The sequence below is a fragment of the Triturus cristatus genome, chromosome 7 (assembly GCF_964204655.1).
Source record: "Triturus cristatus chromosome 7, aTriCri1.1, whole genome shotgun sequence".
Classification (NCBI taxonomy): Eukaryota; Metazoa; Chordata; class Amphibia; order Caudata; family Salamandridae; genus Triturus; species Triturus cristatus.
In genome coordinates this window covers 1,576,289,386-1,576,295,385 of record NC_140590.1, presented here as the reverse complement: position 1 = coordinate 1,576,295,385, position 6,000 = coordinate 1,576,289,386, and the positions used below count along the sequence as shown (strand labels likewise).

At 50.4% G+C, this 6,000-nt stretch overlaps 1 protein-coding gene across 6 annotated transcripts in view; it reads left to right on the top strand.

Annotated features, from left to right (window-relative positions):
- Positions 1-417: 417 nt before the first annotated feature.
- SULF2 (sulfatase 2) overlaps positions 418-6,000 on the top strand; it is a 365,924-nt gene continuing 360,341 nt past the window's right edge. For 2 of the 6 annotated variants that reach the window (XM_085619425.1, XM_085619422.1), the window contains exon 1: positions 418-659. The gene's annotated coding sequence lies outside the window, so the exon portion shown is untranslated. Of the gene's footprint in view, positions 1,456-6,000 lie in introns of all 6 variants that reach the window. The other 4 variants (XM_085619423.1, XM_085619420.1, XM_085619421.1 and 1 more) reach the window with 3 other exon arrangements.

The following is a 6,000-nucleotide window of genomic DNA, read 5'->3' as shown; positions in this document are numbered from 1 at the left end:
AAAGTTACAGTGAGCTATGATTCGGTGCAAATACAGTGCTTAATTTGAGCCGGTGGTTGCCAGTACCAGGTACCTCCACTCGTTTGGGGACCAGAATGTATTTATTAGCAGTAACATTTGATCCAGAGCAAGAGAAAGAAAGTCGGAGAAGAGAGAACAAAACACACAGGAAAATAATGACAGAGGGAAAAGAAAGGGATGAAAGGGCACCTGTGATAGTGAACTAAAAAAACATGTAATGTGTGGTATTGCAAGAAACAGTGGGTGCCCTTGGTATGTGGCACATGCAGAGAACATCCAGTGAATGCGCCCGCTTTGCACCTTGAAGCGGCAGAGGAGCAGTCGGTAGGCGCTTCCCAATAGCTACATGATTCTGAAGAACCCCCTGGCATATTTCACGGGCTGAGTAAGCAGAGGGGAAGCACTCGCCAGGTTCGCCCGGTGAGGCCGCACTTTGAACAAGTGCAGGAGCGGCCGCCGGCCAGCTCCCCCCTCCCGGTCCGCAGGCAGTGCGTCAGCAGCACCGGGAGGGGTCAAGGGCGGGCGCTCCGGGAGACGCACGAACTTTTAAACCAACAGCTCCGCAATCGTTTGTTTTGAAATGGGAAACCGCACTCAGCCAGGGGTTAAAAAGCTCCCCTGTGAAAGCAGCATCACTGGTAAGCTCCCCCTCCAGCGCGCAGCAGCCGCGCCGCCGCTCGCCCGGGCTCTGCAGGCAGCGAGCGCCGTAAGTCCCTCCTCTGGGGGCGGCGAGCATTGCAGCGCTAGAGAGCAGGGGAGGCAGTGCCGGCGCTAGGCGCTCTGAGTTTGTGTGCAGAGAGGAAAGGCGCGCCAGGATGCTGAACTAGAGGAGCAGCGCTGAAGGTGAGGCGCGCACCAAGCTCTCCAGAACCAGGGTCCGAGAGAGAGCGCCCGGTGACCGGTCTGAGGAGCGGGAGGGAGCGCATCACTGGACGGGGCTGAGAGGGGCATCCGGGATCTGGGCACCACCTCGGGAGCGGGCGAGCCGAGTAGAAGAAGGGAGCTGAATGAGACCGCAGTACCGTCAGCGGAGCAGGCTGGGCTGGGGGAGTGGTGACCACAGCACCCTCATCAGAGGACCGGACTGAGGGTGGGGAAGGAAGGGCCCCGGAGCTGCACTATCGAAACAGTATCCTCACCGGAGGACCGGATTGAGAAGCAGGGACCCCGCCGCTGCCCCGTGCCTCAGCACGCTTCTCTGAGGACCCGGCTGAGTCCCCGAGTGTGGTCACTGGTAACACCCCCACAGCACCATCCCCTCAGCACCGGGCTGAGTCTGAGGGGGCCGAGCGACGAACATCACCCTCATCTAAGATCAAGAGCAGCACCTTCACCGCACACCGTCACAGGGCCGGCTGTGGGGCTGGATGTGACCGAAGCCACTTTGGGGACAGGACCATGCCGGCAGCGCCTGGCTCTACCTTCACCGACGGGGTAAGGAAGCCTGCGGCGGCAGCGGCACCAGTGTCTCACCAGCGGCTCTTCTCGTCAGCTTTATGCATGGGAATACTTTCTAGCGGGCACTGTCTTTTCAATGCTTACTTATATGGAGACAGAGAAATAACTAACAGGGTGCATCCATAGATAGATAGATAGATAGATAGATAGATAGATAGATAGATAGATAGATAGATAGATAGATAGATAGATGCACTTGGATGGCTTACTATAGATAGACAGACAGACAGGAAGACCTCCAAGTTTGTCCACTTTGAACATTAGTCTCTGTGGTTATTTTATGGCTCGGGGTGTTTTTCCTCCTTGATGGTGCTCTCGGGGTGCTGTGTTTTGTTTCACACCGCCGAGGGCCGGGGCATTTTTCTGGTAAAGTAAAGTTCACCAACGTAGCGCCAACCAGACGCAGAGACATGGATGACTTATTAAACGCAGATGCAGGATAATGTGCCGAGAACCCCAGTGACTGCAAACAAGGAGGGCGATGGGCCCCAAGATGAAGGAAGCGATACTGGAGGCTTGGCTCACGAGGAAGGCAGAAGGAGGGTGCGTTTACACTGTGAGATGCCAGCTTCTGTGAGCTTTCCTTAATAGGTTGGTCGTTGTTCACGGCGGCGTAGGACCGGCCCGAGAGGAGGGTAGCAGGATATGCTGTGTGATATACCTGATATCCGGGTTTATTCTCACAATTTGTTCAGAATATGTTTTACCAGCACATTGTAGTGCAGATTTCAGAGTTCTAAATAAAAGAAGTTACTAATACCCAGTTTAACGAGGCTTGAGCTATCGCGCTCCTAAGGAGGAAAGTCTGACTTTGACCTGTCCGAATTTCCACTCATGACATGCAGATCACACCCACGTCAGCAGCAAGTGCTTTAACTCACTGAGCCACCTTGCGAGTCCTATCTACATTAGCATTATATAAAATTACGTTATAATAGACTGCTTTTAGCATAGTGTTGCAGTATCCTAGCACTGGAGGTAACAGGTGCTGGATTTACTGAATTGTATGGTTCTCTTTAAGCCTACCTCTGACAGGCAAAAAGCCAGTCAGTCTAGCTGTTAACAGCTCGTGCGCATATTTCCGCAGCATCTGTGGTACCTGACTGGCTGTGATACCAAAGACTCTAGGTCACTATACTCAGTGCTTGAAATGGAAAAATTGAAGTGCAGATACTCTGCTTGTTTCTGAGAAGTGCCAGTACTCTCTAATGAAAAGTATTACATTTCTCTTGAGAAGTGTCGGTACTCTCCCCTCAAAATATAAAGTGCTGGTACTCAGTACCGCCCCATTTAAAGCACTGATTATACCTCTCCGCGACCTATCTCGCAATAAGATGGCCCAATGTTTCGGCACGCACCGCCCCATAAGAGCCTTCTTCAGGTGGCATAGCTCGGTAACACATGCACGGTTTCTTATGCTAAAGAAAGTCAGGGGCAGATTAACAAAGGTTGGCACAATTGCTTCACACGAAGTGGCATAAAGCAGCGTAAACTCTCGCGAGGGTATCTCCTTCCCTGCACAGAAGCCATTTTGTACTGGACAGGTGCCCTTTTATTGCTGCAAATAGTGCTTTGTGCTCTTTGAACTACTTTGCAACACTTTGCACCACTTGGAGCCACAGTGGCATTGCTTGGGGGGTGGGAGACTTAGACGTAACTGCACAAACACCCATATTTTTGCATAAAAAATATATGTCTCTTTTAGCAGGTGCTAATGGGCAAAAGTTATTTTATTTCTCCTAACATCCCACACTCTGCATGTGCTCTGCTTCGTACAGCAGCTATACAATTTATTGAATATGTTAGAATTTGCCTAGACATCGGGTGTTTTACTGGAAATGTCTGTATTTACTACAGACCCTATGCTACACAGCACACACTCACTTCTGCACCACGGTACAAAGGTTGGCCCTAGCACGGGGGTGACGCAGCTGCACACCATTTTTTATAAATATGGTTCTTCCTTGTCTTACACCCAAAATATCTGTCCTTCAGAGATAGTCTTGAAATAAAAAATAGAAAAAAAAGTTCACAGTGGAATCGTGAGTCCTCATGCCAACAAGGAGAAGAACCCCTCCACTACCTGGAGTACGTGGGGTGCAGTAAGCCACCCAGACGGCCAGGACCCGGCGCCACTGCACCTGCAGCACTATTGATAGCTGTGCTCGCCAAGAGTTTCCAAAATGACGCGAAATGTGTTTCCATCCCTTTTCAAAGCGGATGCGTGCGTGGGCCTCGACGCCCACCTGCCTGCTCTTCGCCTGGATCTGAAGTCGGATAATGTTTCCACCGGCCGGCGGGAGTGCCTGGAAGCCCCCACAGCAGGCGCCCGGCAGCGTCAGAACACGTGTCCTCTCCGCGTTCGGCTGCAGCCTCGGGTGCGCTAAGTAGGAAATGTAATTTGAAAAGTGAACACTCCTGGTGGGGTGCCCTGAGAGCTTCGAGAAATGGAATTACCGAGTCAGGTGCCAAGATCTGGATTTCAATCCGCCTACATACATACCCCCGCGTGCATTAAGTACCCTGCACAATGTGTCTTTTTTGAAGAATGGCTCTTCTCGTGTAGCGCACCACTGGAAACTGGATTGCCTCTAAGCACTACTAACGTGAATGAGGAATGGGTCTTGATGATGTAATAGACGTGAACCCCGGCCCTCTAACAGGAATGCCCCACACCAATATTTGTGCACAATCTCGACCTGTTCCCGCTGCCCCATATACAAGGCCGTCCTTATTGCAATGGGTAGAGTTTATTCTACTTGAAAAAGACCATGTTTATAAACATCTCTACAAAGCAAGTAGAGGCATGGATTCACCTAGCATCACACAATTTGATTAAGTGGGGAATCCAAGATTCAAAACCAAGCCTTTTGATTTCAAGGTAAGCAACTTAGCCCCCAGACCACAACTTTCTCATGTGCATGTTCCCAGTGCTTAGTTCCTTCAAAGTTTGTATTAAGCTCCCGCTGCCGAATGCTGATTTTGCCGAATCCCCCAGTAATGAGTGGTAGTGGGTGCCCTCACCTTCAAACAAGGGCACAGAATGAGCTCTGCATTTTCATCGACCTAAAGTACTCTCCATTAGGAGAACTCAAATGGGGTGTTGGACCCCAAAGGGGCACTCTAGCTCAATTCTGCCCTATGCCCATAACCACTTGAATTATGCGGAAATGAAGGGCCAAGTTGAGTGGCAATGTTAACTATATTATGCTATGTTGACTATATTTTGCGCCAAGGAAAGGGGCTCTCAGGCTCAACTCTACCCGATGCCAATAACTACTTGAATTATGCGGAAACGAAGAACCAAGTTGAGTGACAATGTTGACCAGAAAAGGCCTATTATGCGGCATGATGCAATTATGTCGCAAAATGCATTCTGTAGCAGTCTTATTTCGCAGTTTTGTAATTTTAGCACACGTTAATACTGTTTGGGGGAAAAGATGCACCGCTTCGGCACCAGTTGAACCCTGAATACAGCAATCAGCAACCGAAAGATACCTGTAAACGTTTGCTAAGCGTGGGTCTTATAATAGTAATTTTTCATCTGTTTGAGGCGGAAATATTATTTTGTGGACTCTGCAAATAACGCAGCAGATGGTAGATGACGTGACAAGGGTGTTAAATTAATAATCAAATGGAAAACGCTGCTGTTGCAGAATTGATTAGTTTGAACCACAGACATAACACAAAATGATGTCCCCCCTCCCCCCACCCCCGCAGAATGTGATGAGGGGGGGGGCTGAGTTTCTCATATCTCAAAGACACCCATTGACCTTGGGCTGAATGGGGACCCCGGGAAGGATTGGGGGCCCGAAGAGTTGGGAACCCTTCCCCCACCCCCAAGGACTAGGAGCCCCCTCTGCGACGCAGCGCCTTGCGTCACCGCCCTGGTTCGAGTAGCCCTGCCTGTGACCTCTGACTCTTTGCCATTTCATGCTGTATTTTTTTGCAACTGTCATTTTACAGTACAAGCCCGTCTGTGCAAAACAATTCCAGCACAGTGGCAGTTTGTGGGAAATGGTCACAGGGCAGCCTCGCTTTGGCAGGGGTTCTCCGCTCGTGCGGTCCAGGCATCATTCATAATTAAAGAAAAGCGCGGCCCAGCCATCACTGCTGTTCATTACACTATGCATTATGGTCACATCTCTACCGAGCAAGGCCGCAGCGCGCTTTCACGAGGACACTGTTTACCTACCCTATGTCTTTTTTTATATCGTGAGATGTGTTTCCTCGCGGGCGCTACATAGAGCTTTGATTTTGATACTCGTTATAGTGCCTGGATGCTGCCTTTTCGGTAATTCTGAGCACTGTAAGGCACGTAAAATATTTGTTAAGGTGCCCTCCTGAGCTTCAAAGCTCCATGTGAAGTGATGCTAGGACGGTAGATCCATCTAGTTTTGTCACGTCCACGGCTATGGCTACCATTTGTGCAGCAGGTGCAGAGGCACCGGGACCCTTGCGCGTGAGAGGCTCACAGCACCCTGCTATAGTTGGCTTTCACTACCCCCCTGGGGGTAGTAA